Source organism: Lytechinus variegatus, chromosome 12, assembly GCF_018143015.1.
Source record: "Lytechinus variegatus isolate NC3 chromosome 12, Lvar_3.0, whole genome shotgun sequence".
Lineage (NCBI taxonomy): Eukaryota > Metazoa > Echinodermata > Echinoidea > Temnopleuroida > Toxopneustidae > Lytechinus > Lytechinus variegatus.
The window spans coordinates 34,776,887-34,793,515 of NC_054751.1; the positions used below are offsets into that span (position 1 = coordinate 34,776,887).

The 16,629-nt window shown below is 33.7% G+C and overlaps 13 non-coding genes across 13 annotated transcripts; all 13 read right to left on the reverse strand.

The window, feature by feature from the left end:
- Positions 1–160: 160 nt before the first annotated feature.
- Positions 161–242, reverse strand: TRNAL-AAG. Its single transcript has one exon. It is a non-coding gene; the product is annotated as a tRNA-Leu (tRNA).
- A 621-nt stretch (positions 243–863) lies between these two features.
- Positions 864–945, reverse strand: TRNAL-UAG. The gene has a single exon. It is a non-coding gene; the product is annotated as a tRNA-Leu (tRNA).
- An 824-nt stretch (positions 946–1,769) lies between these two features.
- Positions 1,770–1,851, reverse strand: TRNAL-AAG. Its single transcript has one exon. It is a non-coding gene; the product is annotated as a tRNA-Leu (tRNA).
- Positions 1,852–2,479: 628 nt separating this feature from the next.
- On the reverse strand, positions 2,480–2,561 carry TRNAL-AAG. Its single transcript has one exon. It is a non-coding gene; the product is annotated as a tRNA-Leu (tRNA).
- Positions 2,562–3,669: 1,108 nt separating this feature from the next.
- Positions 3,670–3,751, reverse strand: TRNAL-AAG. Its single transcript has one exon. It is a non-coding gene; the product is annotated as a tRNA-Leu (tRNA).
- A 1,522-nt stretch (positions 3,752–5,273) lies between these two features.
- On the reverse strand, positions 5,274–5,355 carry TRNAL-UAG. Its single transcript has one exon. It is a non-coding gene; the product is annotated as a tRNA-Leu (tRNA).
- A 1,749-nt stretch (positions 5,356–7,104) lies between these two features.
- TRNAL-AAG lies at positions 7,105–7,186 on the reverse strand. The gene has a single exon. It is a non-coding gene; the product is annotated as a tRNA-Leu (tRNA).
- Positions 7,187–8,704: 1,518 nt separating this feature from the next.
- On the reverse strand, positions 8,705–8,786 carry TRNAL-AAG. The gene has a single exon. It is a non-coding gene; the product is annotated as a tRNA-Leu (tRNA).
- A 607-nt stretch (positions 8,787–9,393) lies between these two features.
- On the reverse strand, positions 9,394–9,475 carry TRNAL-AAG. Its single transcript has one exon. It is a non-coding gene; the product is annotated as a tRNA-Leu (tRNA).
- Positions 9,476–10,076: 601 nt separating this feature from the next.
- On the reverse strand, positions 10,077–10,158 carry TRNAL-AAG. The gene has a single exon. It is a non-coding gene; the product is annotated as a tRNA-Leu (tRNA).
- A 5,241-nt stretch (positions 10,159–15,399) lies between these two features.
- Positions 15,400–15,481, reverse strand: TRNAL-AAG. The gene has a single exon. It is a non-coding gene; the product is annotated as a tRNA-Leu (tRNA).
- Positions 15,482–16,097: 616 nt separating this feature from the next.
- On the reverse strand, positions 16,098–16,179 carry TRNAL-AAG. Its single transcript has one exon. It is a non-coding gene; the product is annotated as a tRNA-Leu (tRNA).
- A 298-nt stretch (positions 16,180–16,477) lies between these two features.
- On the reverse strand, positions 16,478–16,559 carry TRNAL-UAG. The gene has a single exon. It is a non-coding gene; the product is annotated as a tRNA-Leu (tRNA).
- Between the last annotated feature and the right edge of the window lie 70 nt (positions 16,560–16,629).

Genomic DNA, 16,629 nt, shown 5'->3' on the forward strand with positions numbered 1-16,629 from the left:
TCTGTAGAAATTCATTTCATATCAAACTCAGCCAATAACAGGGGCTAATTACTTCATTAAACCACCATACAGTTACAGAACACTACTAGTTTCCCTCACACTTTTCATTACGGATTAATATCTTCGATCTGCATAATAATCAAAAGATTTTCAAAACTAATGGCAGCGGTGGGATTCGAACCCACGCCATCGAAATGACTGGTGCCTTAAACCAGCGCCTTAGACCGCTCGGCCACGCTACCTTGATGTGGTACAGTTCAAAACGACATTAGTCTTTATATTGTAGAGTACATAAAAAGATTTACAATGCATGGTCCAACATTTAAACTTCCAAGGTGATTGTGTTTAAGATCCAAATTCTATTCGGTACAAATTAAATAAATGTTCGTACATATTTACGGAAGTATAATGATTATATAATCATAAAAATGAAACGAAGATGGAAACATATTGATTGAGAACTACGAAATTGTTTAATTACAATCAGCAACCATATGAATGTTGAAATAATCAGAGGGGTGTTAATGAGTCAGAAACATTACTGTTTTTATAAAACTTATGTTTTTGACTCTTCTACACCCGTCTGATTATGAAACAAGGTACATTGGATATACATTTATTGTATGACGAGTAAGCTATTAGGATATTTTTCAATCACCATGAATGTTTACCAACCACTAATAATAATAACAATAATAACAACAATAACATCAATGACAACAAAATAATGATAATACAAATAACAATAAGAACAACAACAACAATAATAAAGCATGTTACTGAACATTAAGAGTTTCCATTGCACCTCGAATACGACTTGATATCTTATATTTGAATATTAGTCCAAAGATTTTCAAAACTAATGGCAGCGGTGGGATTCGAACCCACGCCATCGAAATGACTGGTGCCTAAAACCAGCGCCTTAGACCGCTCGGCCACGCTACCTTCACATCGTACCTAATCAAATCACCCTCCCACATTAGTCCTGTAGTCTCTGGTTAATCTTTAAAGAGTAGAAAAGATAGTTAAGCATGTTATCCATCAGTGTGGCAAAGATATAAATATCGATGCTATTGTTTAAAATATCCAATCTGGAATCAAATATGTTCTTGATATTGTGCAAATGAAAGAGATATTCGTATATAATGATTTTATCATTATGTATGGAAGGAGAAGTAAGCAGAAGGTTGGTAGTTACAAAAATGAGTGGTGTTATTATCAGTAGCGACTATTTGAAACTTAATTCAAAATCAAATTAATTTATTTCACTTCCATCAAAGAAAAACAAATTGTATACCATATATAAACATGAATATTTGTATCCGTTGCCAAAAAAAAAATAATACATATGTTGTGAAAAAAAACACGTAGACATTAGTCAGATGGATGTGAAAAATTTCACAAACATAATTTTTTTAATTATAGCTACATTACTTAAACGGAAAACCAAAATTTTTAAAAATAAAAGCAATTATCGATGAGATACTTACTATGACAATTTTCAATCACCGTGATGACTCAGATTTTTAAAATAGCAATCAATATTTCTACCAACCACTCAAAGAAAAAAAAATGATCGAATGCTATTGAAAAAAAATGCATCTTTCCATTCTGTAGAAATTCATTTTATATTAAACTCAGCCATTGATAGGGGCTAATTACTTTATTAAACCACCATAAGTTACAAAACATTACGAGTTTACCACACACTTTTAACTACGGATTGGTATCTTCGATTTGAATATTAGTCCAAAAATTTTCAAAACTAATGGCAGCGGTGGGATTCGAACCCACGCCATCGAAATGACTGGTGCCTTAAACCAGCGCCTTAGACCGCTCGGCCACGCTACCTTGATGTGGTACAGCTTAAAACGATCTTAGTCTTTACATTTTATAGAGTACATAAAAAGATTTACAACGCATGGTCCAACATTTAAACTTCCGAGGTGAATGTGTTCAAGATCCTATCCGGCGTTGAATAATTTCTATTTGGTACTAATGAAATAAATGTTGGTAGATATTAACAGAAGTATAATGATTGTAAAATGAAAAGAAGATGGAAAGAGATTGATTGAGAACTACGAAAATATTTAATTACAATCAGCAAACATATGAATGTTGAAATAATCAGAGGGGTGTTAATGAGTCAGAAACATTACTGTTTTTATAAAACTTATGTTTTGACTCTTCTACACCCGTCTGATTATGAAACAAGGTACATTGGATATACATTTATTGTATGACGAGTAAGCTATTAGGATATTTTTCAATCACCATGAATGTTTACCAACCACTAATAATAATAACAACAATAACATCAATGGCAACAAAATAATAATAATGATAATAATAATAATACAAGCAACAACAATAATAACAATAATGCATAATGTTACTGAACATGAGGAGTTTCCGTCGCACATCGAATACGACTTGATACCTTATATTTCAATATTAGTCCAAAGTTTTTCAAAATTAATGGCAGCGGTGGGATTCGAACCCACGCCATCGAAATGACTGGTGCCTTAAACCAGCGCCTTAGACCGCTCGGCCACGCTACCTTGATACAATATCATCCTAAACCACCTTAGTTTCTGATTAATCCTTAAAGAGCATGTAAACTATAAAATTCGGCGTCAAATATGTCCTTGTTTTTTACAAACGAAATAAATATTATTACATAGTGGTGGAAATGTAATGATTTTATCATTATAGATAAAATGTGAAGTTAGTAGACTATATAGAAATAACTAAAAAAGGGGTTGTAATTACCATTAGCGAGCATTTTAAACTTAATAGTCAGGTGGATGTGAATATTTTATAAACATTACATTTATGAAACAAATACTAGATATACGTAAATCAAAATTATAATGAAAATACAAACATTAGACTTAACGATGAGATACCTATTATTTTCAACACTTTTCAATCGCCGAGATGAATCAGGGTTTTTTTGAATAAATCAAACTTTTTGCCAACCCGTCAAATAAAATAATTTAATGAATAAGAAAAGGTTAAAGGTATTGTTTAACTTTGTGAGCAGCCGATTTAAAAAATTCTCAAACCAAGATGAAACATGTGTACAAGTGCATGTATTAGAACTAATAAACCATGAAAACAACCATTATTGAGAATAAAAAGCTAAAACTACAAGGCAAACCTCGATTTTGTAAATACGCGTCTTATAGACACCTAAATAGTACACATAAGTGTATGAGATGAAATTAAGGTAGTGTTTCCGGTCACTTTATATTTCAATTTTTGAAGCACTAAATAATCATTTTCGAACGCAATTTTTTCTGGGCTTCATTTTTGGAACATATCACAGACACAGGTGACAAGTTTGACCTTCTAGCTCAGATTTGTTAAAAGACAAATCAATGTTAACCAATCACTTTAAATGGTACTGAGAATGTATTTTTCTTTTCAGTTAATAACTAATGTTATATCTTACTTAGCTATTAACTTCATTACCCCCCCCCGAAAAATATGGACGTGAGATCATGCATACTATATGATTATAGGAGTTTTTCTTCCTGCTATCTATTACGAAGTGATATCTTCTATTTGAATGTTTGTCCAACATTTTTTTAAAAATCTATGAAAGTATCATGAAGAAATTGAATAATTATATAAAAGAATATTTAAAACTTGAAGAACAAAATATGGCAGCGGTGGGATTTGAACCGACGCCATCGAAATGACTGGTGCCTTAAACCAGCGCCTTAGACCGCTCGGCTACGCTACCTTGATACAACATCATCCTAAACCACCTTAGTTTCTGATTAATCCTTAAAGAGCATGTAAACTACAAAATTCGGCGTCAAATATGTCCTTGTTTTTTTGCAAACGAAATAAATATTATTACATAGTGGTGGAAATGTAATGATTTTATCATTATAGATAAAATGTGAAGTTAGTAGACTATATAGAAATAACAAAAAATGTGTTGTAATTACCATTAGCGAGCATTTGAAACTTAATAGTCAGGTGGATGTGAATATTTTATAAACATTACATTTATGAAACAAATACTATATATACGTAAATCAAAATTATGATGAAAATGCAAACATTAGACTTAACGATGAGATACCTATTATTTTCAACACTTTTCAATCGCCGAGATTAATCAGGGTTTTTTTGAATAAATCAAACTTTTTGCCAACCCGACAAATAAAATAATTTAATGAATAAGAAAAAGGTTAAATGGTACTGAGAAGAATATATTTTTCTTTTCAGTTAATAACTAATTTTATATTTTACTTAGCTAGTAACTTCATTACCCCCCCCCCCCAAAAAATATGGACGTGAGATCATGCATACTATATGATTATACGAGTTTTTCTTCCCGCTATCTATTACGAAGTGATATCTTCTATTTGAATGTTTGTCCAACATTTTTTCAAAATCTATGAAAGTATCATGAAGAAATTGAATAATTATATAAAAGAATATTTAAAACTTGAACAAAATATGACAGCGGTGGGATTCGAACCCACGCCATCGAAATGACTGGTGCCTTAAACCCGCTCGGCTACGCTACCTTGATAGAGCGATTTCTCCAATCACCACATTGTCTGGTTTATAGAGTACGTAAAAGATAGTACAATATGTTACCAATCAGTGCTGTCAGAGCTTAAATTCCGATGCGATTGTTTTCAATATCAAATCCGGAATCAAATACGTTCTTAAGTTTGCGCAAATAAAATAAATGTTCGTAGCCAGTTGTGGAAATGGAATGATTGAATGATTAAAGAAATAAGAGAAGTTAGTCGCAGATTGTGAGTTACGAAAATAGGTGGTCTATTTATCAAAAGCGACCACGAAAACTTTAAATAGTGAGATGGATGTGAACATTTCAGAACATTTGGTATATGAAACAAGTAACCATGATTCAAGCTATAGTGGATATACGTAAAAAAGTCAAAACTATGAAGAAATTAACAAATTATACTTAAGAACGAGATACCAATCATGCCTGTTTTGATAATTTTCAATAATTATTATGTATTGGGTTTGGAAATATCAATCATTTTTTATAGCTACCCAACACGAAAAAATAAACATTTATAGGAATTATCAAATGCAACTGAGAAGAATGTACCTTTCCTTTCCATGCGTTCATTAGAAGTTAATTTTATATGAAACTAAGCTGTTTACTTCATTAAATCTCCCTTCCTCATAAAGTGGATATGAGAAAATGCATACAGTTACAAAACATTACCTTCTTTTTCCAAATTAACCCGAATTTTCCCCAAAAAGACAAATGGCAGCGGTGGGATTCGAACCCACGCCATCGAAATGACTGGTGCCTAAAACCAGCGCCTTAGACCGCTCGGCCACGCTACCTTCACATCGTACCAATTTAAATCACCCTCCCACATTAGTTCTGTAGTCCCTGGTTAATCTTTAAAGAGTATAAACGATAGTTTATCATGTTATCCATCAGGAGAAGTAAGCAGAAGGTTGATAGTTACAAAAAGGAGTGGTGTGATTACAGTGGCGTACCGTGGGTCACGGCATTGGGGGGGGGGCACCAGCAATTTTTTTTAGGCACTTAGGGACCGCGCGAAGCGCGCTCAGTTGTCAGGTATACTGACCTAACAAGATATTTTATGGACATGCAGTGCCATTAAACGGATATGTATCTCACTGATTAAATAATGCGAGCGCGAAGCGCGAGCTGAAAATTTTTGATATTCAGAGCTAAAAAGGGACATTATAAGCAATTTGGTTTAAATCACGATACGTTACTGTCTCGCTAAACAAACAGTGCGAGCGCGAAGCGCGAGCTAAAATTTTTGTGTATATATTGACCCTAAACAGGGAAATTTTAAGGACTATATGCCAGAATCCATTAGGAGTATAAATATCTCACCATAGTCATCTAATGCTAGTGCCATCCTTTGCTGATTTTGTTAGAAAACACATGAAGTACTTTTTGAAGTAATTGTAATCATGATTATCATACGCATCTCACTAATCAAATACTGCGAGCGCGAAGCGCGAGCTGAAAAATTATGTAGGAAATTCAGACCTGAAGAGGGGCATTCTAAGGCTTATTTGTGGACATTCACTAAGACACTACGTATTTCACTAACCAAGTGATGCGAGCGCGAAGCGCGAGCTGAACATTTTTTATATTCAGATGAGAAAAATCAGACGTTTTAAGGACTGATTTAAGTTCATGAAGAGCAGAAATCTCACCAATCTACTTATGCGAACGTTAGCACGGACAGGAAATGTTTTATATTAAGACCTTAAATTAGGGCAATCACAAGAAGTCATAGAAAAGAAGAATATGTCACTACGTAAAACAATAATAACTCGAATTACGAGGAAATATATTTGTTGTATATTAATTTGAAAACGGGATGTTTTAGTACAACAGGATTATTTATATAGTTAAACAGTCTATGCTTGCACCAGGAACAACACGAACAATGAAGACATGCACAATGAAGCAAATAATGTTTTATAAAGTTATGAAAAAATGCTTCTTATGTAACATAACATAACATTATAATGAACAATAATTTCTTCTTTCCCCACTACGTTTCTTTTCCCTTTTCCCTCTTTTTCTCCTTTTCCCCGTTTTTTTTTTTTTTTTTTGGCCAGCCGATTGGGGGGGCACGTGCCCCCCCATGCCCCCCCCCCGTAGTTACGCCACTGTGTTATTATCATTAGCGACTATTTGAAACTTGATTAGTCAGATGGATGTGGACATTTCAAAAACATAAGTTTTGAATTAAAGCTACATTATTTAAAGTTAAACCAAAATTTTGACAAAATAAAAGCAACTAACGATGGGAGACTTACTATGACAGTTTCCAATCACCACGATGACTCAGATTTTTTAAAATAGCAATCAATATTTCTACTAACCACTCAAAGTAAAAAAAATGATCGAATACTATTGAAAAAATGCACCTTTCCTTTCTGTCGAAATTCATTTTATATTAAACTCAGCAAACTACAGGGGCTAATTACTTCATTAAACCACCATACACTTATAAAACATTACGAATTTCCCTCACACTTTTTACTACCGATTGATATCTTCGATTTGAATATTAGTCCAAAGATTTCCAAAACTAATGGCAGCGGTGGGATTCGAACCCACGCCATCGAAATGACTGGTGCCTTAAACCAGCGCCTTAGACCGCTCGGCCACGCTACCTTGGTATGGTACAGTTCAAAACGACATCAGTCTTTATATTGTAGAGTACATAAAAAGATTTACAACGCATGGTCCAACATTTAAACTTCCGAGGTGATTGTGTTTGAGATCCAAATTCTATTCGGTACAAATTAAATAAATGTTCGTACATATTTACGGAAGTATAATAATTATATAATCATAAAAATGAAACGAAGATGGAAACATATTGATTGAGAACTACGATAATGTTTAATTGCAATCAGCAACCATATGAATGTTGAAATAATCAGAGAGGTGTTAATGAGTCAGAAACATTACTGTTTTTATAAAACTTATGTTTTTGACTCTTCTACACCCGTTTGATTATGAAACAAGGTACATTGGATATACATTTTTTGTACGACGAGTAAGCTATTAGGATATTTTTCAATCACCATGAATGTCTAACAACCACTAATAATAATAACAACAATAATAACAAAAACAATGATAATGATAATGCTACTAATAATGAGAGAAACAACAATGATAATAAGCATAATGTTAATGAACATGAGGAGTTTCCATTGCACTTCGAATACGACTTGATATCTTATATTTGAATATTAGTCCAAAGGTTTTCAAAACTAATGGCAGCGGTGGGATTCGAACCCACGCTATCGAAATGACTGGCGCCTATTAAAACCAGCGCCTTAGACCGCTCGGCCGCGCTACCTTCACATCGTACCTAATTAAATCACCCTGCCGCATTAGTCCTGTAGTTTCTGGTTAATCTTTAAAGAGTATAAAAGATAGTTCAGCATGTCATCCATCAATGTGGCAAAGATATAAATATCGATGCTATTGTTTAAAATATCCAATCTGGAATCAAATATGTTCTTGATATTGTGCAAATGAAATAGATATTCGTATATAATGATTTTATCATTATGTATAGAAGGAGAAGTAAGCAGAAGGTTGGTAGTTACAAAAATGAGTGGTGTTATTATCAGTAGCGACTATTTGAAACTTAATTCAAATTCAAATTTATTTATTTCACTTCCATCAAACAAAAACAAATTGTATACCATATATAAACATAAATATTTGTATCCGTTGCAAAAAAAATTAATAATACATATGTTGTGAAAAGAAAAACACGTAGACATTAGTCAGATGGATGTGAAAATTTCACAAACATAATTTTTGAATTAAAGCTACATTATTCAAACGTAAACCAAAATTTTGACAAAATAAATGCAATTAACGATGAGATACTTACTATGACGATTTCCAATCACCACGATGACTCAGATTTTTAAAATAGCAATCAATATTTCTACTAACCACTCAAAGAAAAAAAAGATCGAATGCTATTGAAAAAATGCACCTTTCCTTTCTGTCGAAATTGATTTTATATTAAACTCAGCAAACTACAGGGACTAATTACGTCACTCAATCACCGTACATATACAAAACATTACGAGTTTCCATCAAACTTTTTACTATGGATTGATATCTTCGATTTGAATATTAGTCCAAAGATTTTCAAAACAATGGCAGCGGTGGGATTCGAACCCACGCCATCGAAATGACTGGTGCCTTAAACCAGCGCCTTAGACCGCTCGGCCACGCTACCTTGATGTGGTACAGCTTAAAACGACCTTAGTCTTTACATTTTATAGAGTACATAAAAAGATTTACAATGCATAGTCCAACATTTAAACTTCCGACGTGACTGTGTTTAAGATCCTATCCGGCGTTGAATAATTTCTATTTGGTACTAATGAAATAAATGTTGGTAGATATTAACAGAAGTATAATGATTGTAAAATGAAAAGAAGATGGAAAGAGATTGATTGAGAACTACGAAAATGTTTAATTACAATCAGCAAACATATGAATGTTGAAATAATCAGAGGGGTGTAAATGAGTCAGAAACATTACTATTTTTTATAAAACTTATGTTTTTACTCTTCTACACCCGTCTGATTATGAAACTAGGTACATTTGATATACATTTTTCGTACGACGAATGAGCTATTAGGATTTTTTTTATCACCATGAATGTTTACCAACTACTAATAATAATAACAACAATAATGATAATGCTACTACTAATGAGAGCAACAACAATAATAATAATAATAAGCATAATGTTACTGAACATGAGGAGTTTCCATTGCACATCGAATACGACTTGATATATTATATTTGAATATTAGATTAAAGTTTTTCAAAACTAATGGCAGCGGTGGGATTCGAACCCACGCCATCGAAATGACTGGTGCCTTAAACCAGCGCCTTAGACCGCTCGGCCACGCTACCTTGATGTGGTACAGCTTAAAACGATCTTAGTCTTTACATTTTATGGAGTACATAAAAAGATTTACAATGCATGGTCCAACATTTAAACTTCCGACGTGACTGTGTTTAAGATCTTATCCGGCGTTGAATAATTTCTATTTGGTACTAATGAAATAAATGTTGGTAGATATTAACAGAAGTATAATGATTGTAGAATGAAAAGAAGATGGAAAGAGATAGATTGAGAACTACGAAAATATTTAATTACAATCAGTAACCATATGAATGTTGAAATAATCAGAGGGGTGTTAATGAGTTAGAAACATTACTGTTTTTTATAAAACTTTTGTTTTTACTCTTCTACACCCGTCTGATTATGAAACAAGGTACATTCAATATACATTAATTGTACGACGAATGAGCTATTAAGATTTTTTTTATCACCATGAATGTTTACCAACTACTAATAATAATAACAACAATAATGATAATGCTACTACTAATGAGAGCAACAACAATAATAATAAGCATAATGTTACTGAACATGAGGAGTTTCCATTGCACATCGAATACGACTTGATATATTATATTTGAATATTAGATTAAAGTTTTTCAAAACTAATGGCAGCGGTGGGATTCGAACCCACGCCATCGAAATGACTGGTGCCTTAAACCAGCGCCTTAGACCGCTCGGCCACGCTACCTTGATACAACATCATCCTAAACCACCTTAGTTTCTGGTTTATCTTTAAAGAGTATATAAACTATATATAATTCGGTGTCAAATACGTCCTCATTTTTTGCAAACGAAATAAATATTGTTTTATATAGTGGTGGAAATGCAATGATTTCATCATTATAGAAAGAATATGACGTTAGTAGACTAGGAATAACAAAAAATGTGTTGTAATAACCATAAGCGAGCATTTTAAACTTGAAATAGTCAGAATGATGTTAACAATTATAAACATTACATTTATGAAACAAATGAAACTAAACTGTTTATATACGTAAATCAAAATTATGATATATGATGAAAATACAAACATTAGACTTAATTATGAGATACCTATTATTTTCAACATTTTTCAATCGCCATGATGAATTGGGCTTTTTTTAATAAATCAAATTTTTCCCAACCAGTCAAATAAAGTAATTAAATGAATAAAAAGTTGTTGAATGCTACTGAGAGGAATGTATTTTTCTTTAAAGTGGAAATAAAATTTATATTTTGCTTAGCTATTAACTTCATTACCCCCCCTCCCGAAAAATTTGGATATGAGATCATGCATAGTATGATTATATCGAGTTTTTCTTCCCGCTATCTATTACTTAGTGATATCTTTTATTTGAATTTTTTATCCGACATTTTTCAAAACCTATGAAAGTATCATGATGAAATTGAATAATTACATAAAAGAATATTTAAAACTTGAACAAAATATGGCAGCGGTGGGATTCGAACCCACGCCATCGAAATGACTGGTGCCTTAAACCCGCTCGGCTACGCTACCTTGATAGAGCGATTTCTGTCTGGTACGTAAAAGATAGTACAAATCACCCTCCCACGTTAGTCTTGTAGTCTCTGGTTAATCTTTAAAGAGTATAAACGATGGTTCAGCATGTTATCCATCAGTGTGGCAAGGATATAAAAATCGAAGCTATTGTTTAAAATCTGCAATCAAATATGTTTTTGATATTGTGCAAATGAAATAGATATTCGTATATAATGATTTCATCATTATGTATCAAAGGAGAAGTAAGCAGAAGGTTGGTAGTTACAAAGATGAGGGGTGTTATTATCAGTAGCGACTTTTTAAAACTTAATTAGACAGATTGATGTGAAAAATTTCACAAACACACGTTTTGAATTCAAATCCGGAATCAAATATGTTTTTTAAGTTTGCGCAAATAGAATAAATGTTCGTAGCCAGTTGTGGAAATGTAATGATTGAATGATTAAAGAAATAGGAGAAGTTAGTCGCAGATTGTGAATTACGAAAATTGGTGGTCTATTTATCAAAAGCGACCACGAAAACTTTAAATAGTGAGATGGATGTGAACATTTCAGAACATTAGGTAAATGAAACAAGTAACCATGATTCAAGCTATAGTGGATATACGTAAAAAATCAAAACTATGAAGAAATTAACAAATTATACCTAAGGACGAGATACCAATCATGCCTGTTTGGATAATTTTCAATAATTATTATGTATAGGGTTTTGGAAATATCATTCATTTTTTATAGCTACCCCACACGAAAAAATAAACATTTATAGGAATAATCAAATGCTAAAGAATATACGTTTCCTTTCCATGCGTTCATTAGAGGTTCATTTTTTATCAAACTAAGCTGTTTTCCTAATTAAATCTCCCTTTCCCATAAAGTGGATATGAGAAATGCATACAGTTACAAAACATTATCTTCTTTTCCCAAATTAATCCGAATTTTCCCCAAAAAGAAAAATGTCAGCAGTGGTATTCGAACCCACGCCATCGAAATGACTGGTGCCTAACCAGCGCCTTAGACCGCTCGGCCACGCTACCTTCACATCGTACCAAGTTAAATCATCCTCCCACATTAGTTCTGTAGTCTCTGGTTAATCTTTAAAGAGTATAAACGATAGTTTAGCATGTTATCCATCAGGAGAAGGGTTACACTTCGTAATTCCGAAGCTTCGTAATTCCGAAGGTTCTTTATTCCGAAGGTTCGTAATTCCGAAACACGTAAATTGCCTATACCTCGATGTTCGTTAATCCGAAAACGAAAAAGGGTTCGTTAATCCGAGCATTTGTGGCGTTATTCCGACGGTTCGTTATTCCGAAGGTTCGATAATCCGAAAACGAAATAAGGTTCGTTGTTCCGAAGGTTCGTTAATCCGAAAACGAAATAAGGTTCGTTGTTCCGAAGGTTCGTTAATCCGAAAACGAAATAAGGTTCGTTTTTCCGAAGGTTCGTTAATCCGAAAACGAAATAAGGTTCGTTAATCCGAAAACGAAATAAGGTTCGTTAATCCGAAAAGTGAAAACCGGGAAAGCAGAGGCAGAGGCAAGGGGGAGGGGGCGGGGGACACTGTTGCCGTTCAATTGTTATGAGAATGGGAAGGCAAGGGCGGCCGAACGAATTTTCGTTTGGGGGGTAAAGCCAAAAAATGAAACTCGTACGTCAAAATGGACACTTTGGTGATATTTTCACCTTAAGATTATCATCTGCTTGAAGTCATTGTGTGTTTGATAGTGATTAAGTAGAGAAAAACCTTTTTTGAAGTGATTTCTTATTATGGCAAAACGTATATTTAGCCTTTATTTTTCGAGAGATCCCGGCGGATCCAACTTTCGACAAATAGGGGGGGGGGGCAAATTTTTTTTCAGCCATATTTTCCTCGATCGGCAGCTTAAAGTTGATTTTTGTTTGTTTCTTTGAAAGGGTAGTCCTAACGGTCAATAATTAGCTTTATACTTATAACATAAAGTAAACATGTAATAACATGATAAACACTTTTTTAAATAATGCGAGCGCGAGCTATATATTTTTTTAATATGATGGGCAATTATGTTTGTGATCTTCAAAACGCGATGCCTATATGTGTAAATTTAGATAATAACTGCGAACAAGAAGCGTGAACAGAAATTTTAAATATATAAGCTCTGACCTGATCTAAAGGGGACATTTTAAGAACTTTTTGCAGTTAGCCATGAAGACGATGCGTGTTTCAACCAGTGGCGGCGGAACATATTTTCCTGGGGGGGGGGGGCAAAGCCAAAAAAGGGGCCAATAGGGGCAATTTGGTGCAAACATATATTTTCACCATGAGATTATCATCTGTGTAAAGAAGTTGTGTGTTTTGTAGTAATTGAATTGAGCAAAAAAATTTAAGTGATCACTGATTGATAAATTATATATTTACGTTTCATTTCTGCGAGCGTAGCGACCAAGCGGTTTGGGGGGAAAGAAATCAAATATGAAGATGTAAAATTCGCCTTTTTGGTCAATTACTGTTAAAAGGGCATCCTTGTGAGATGTTGCGAGCGAATCACGTCTTCAAACTTTTGGAAATTTCATGTAGGCCTAGAATGATATAATGATACAGATATTATTTACCCAGGGAAGCCACTTCAGTTCTGAAAACTGTTCTCCCAGCTATTATTATTTTTTTACAAGAATGCTTAGAATGTCCAGTTTTCAGGTTGGAAAATCGGAAAATTTTGGCTCACGTTTCTCGCTCGCATCAAGTATTGTTTATTGAGGAACTCATTCTATTCCTGGTTACAAAAAAGTGTAAAAGGTCCAGTTTTCAGGTGGAATATCACAAATTTTAAGCTTGCGGTTCGCGCTCTCATTATTTAGTTCGTGAGATATATATTCTATTCATGAGTCACTAAATGCAGTCCTTAAAAGATTACTTAGAAGCCTGTTGCATAAAACTTTTTACCTGAGAAAACTCTGGTAAAAACTGAAAACTAAGGTTAGTCTGATTTCCGCCATTGACTTTAGCACAGGGCAAAAACTCCGGTAAAAACAACCTGAGTTTTCTCAGGTAAAAAGTTTTATGCAACGGGCCCCTGTCAGTATATAAACAAATTACAGCTCTCCCTCGAGTTAATTCTTTAGAAAGATACACATCTTTCTCACGATTACAAATAATGCTCAGAATATTTAAGTTCACGTCTTGTTACATGAAATGTCTACTAGTTTGAGCTTGCGATTCGCGCTTTCAACATCTCACAAGGATCATTATTAGTATTATTTTTATTTTTATTACCAGCAGAAGCTGTTATTAAAAATGACATCCCCTCCAATACAAATCCTATTATCTAGAGGTTACACGCACGCGACCAACACACTTGATCCCATGCATCTTTAAACCATTTGCTTAGGCAGCAATTGCTCAGATAAAATCGAAATTAGCCTATGCTTGATCAGGGCGCCTATTCTTAATGAAATACATGCTTTTGGCCACAACACACGCATGTATCATCGATCGTTATTACTATCATTGCATAATATCGTGTAATCTTGTAATGACAACACCGTTTTTTGTTACCAAAATGAATAATTTTCATTTTCGGAAATACGAACCTTATTTAATTTTCGGATTAACGAACCTTCGGAATTACGAACCTTATTTCGTTTTCGGATTAACGAACCTTCGGAATTACGAACCTCATTTTGTTTTCGGATTAACGAACCTTCGGAATTACGAACCTTATTTCGTTTTCGGATTAACGAACCTTCGGAATTACGAACCTTATTTCGTTTTCGGATTGACGAACCTTCGGAATTACGAACCTTATTTCGTTTTCGGATTAACGAACCTTCGGAATTACGAACCTTATTTCGTTTTCGGATTGACGAACCTTCGGAATTACGAACCTTATTTCGTTTTCGGATTGACGAACCTTCGGAATTACGAACCTTCGGAAATACGAACCTTCGGAATAACCGAACCTTCGGAATTACGAAGCTTCGGAATTACGAATGTATGCGCAGGAGAAGTAAGTAGAAGGTTGATATTTACAAAAAGAAATGGTGTTATTATCATTAGCGACTATTTGAAACTTGATTAGTCAGATGGATGTGAACATTTCACAAACATATTTTTTAAACTAAAGCTACATTACTTAAACGTAAAACCAAAATTTTGAAAAATAAAAGTAATTAACGATGAGATACTTACTATGACAATTTCCAATCACCGTGATGACTCAGATTTTTAAAATAGCAATCAATATTTCTACCAACCACTCAAAGAAAAAAAATTGAAAACATGCACCTTTCCTTTCTGTAGAAATTCATTTTATATTAAACTCAGCCAATAACAGGGGCTAATTACTTCATTAAACCACCATACAGTTACAGAACATTACTAGTTTCCCTCACACTTTTTACTACGGATTGATATCTTCGATCTGAATATTAGTCCAAAGATTTTCAAAACTAATGGCAGCGGTGGGATTCGAACCCACGCCATCGAAATGACTGGTGCCTTAAACCAGCGCCTTAGACCGCTCGGCCACGCTACCTTGATGTGGTACAGTTCAAAATGACATTAGTCTTTATATTGTAGAGTACATAAAAAAGATTTACAATGCATGGTCCAACATTTAAACTTCCAAGGTGATTGTGTTTAAGATCCAAATTCTATTCGGTACAAATTAAATAAATGTTCGTACATATTTACGGAAGTATAATGATTATATAATCATAAAAATGAAACGAAGATGGAAACATATTGATTGAGAACTACGAAAATGTTTAATTACAATCAGTAACCATATGAATGTTGAAATAATCAGAGGGGTGTAAATGAGTTAGAAACATTACTGTTTTTTATAAAACTTATGTTTTGACTCTTCTACACCCGTCTGATTATGAAACTAGGTACATTGGATATACATTTATTGTATGACGAGTAAGCTATTAGGATATTTTTCAATCACCATGAATGTCTACCAACCACTAATAATAATAACAACAATAATAACAACAACAATGATAATGATAATGCTACTACTAATGAGAGCAACAACAATAATAATAATAAGCATAATGTTACTGAACATTTGGAGTTTCCATTGCACATCGAATACGACTTGATACCTTATATTTGAATATTAGTCCAAAGATTTTCAAAACTAATGGCAGCGGTGGGATTCGAACCCACGCCATCGAAATGACTGGTGCCTTAAACCAGCGCCTTAGACCGCTCGGCCACGCTACCTTGATAAAATATGACCCTAATCCATCTTAGTCTCTGGTTAATCTTTAAAAAAAGAAAACATAAACTATATATAGATCTGATTCGGGGTCTATGTTCTTATTTCTTTGCAAATAAAATAGCTACTGAGAAGAATGTACCTTTCCTTTCCATGCGTTCATTAGAAGTTCATTTTATATAAAACTAAGCTGTTTACTTCATTAAATCTCCCTTCCCAAAAAGTGGATATGAGGAAATGCATACAGTTACAAAACATTACCTTCTTTTTCCAAATTAATCCGATTTTTCCCCAAAAGACAAATGGCAGCGATGGGATTCGAACCCACGCCATCGAAATGACTGGTGCCTAAAACCAGCGCCTTAGACCACTCGGCCACGCTACCTTCACATCGTACCAATTTAAATCACCCTCCCACATTAGTTTTGTAGTCTCTGGTTAATCTTAATCCCTCA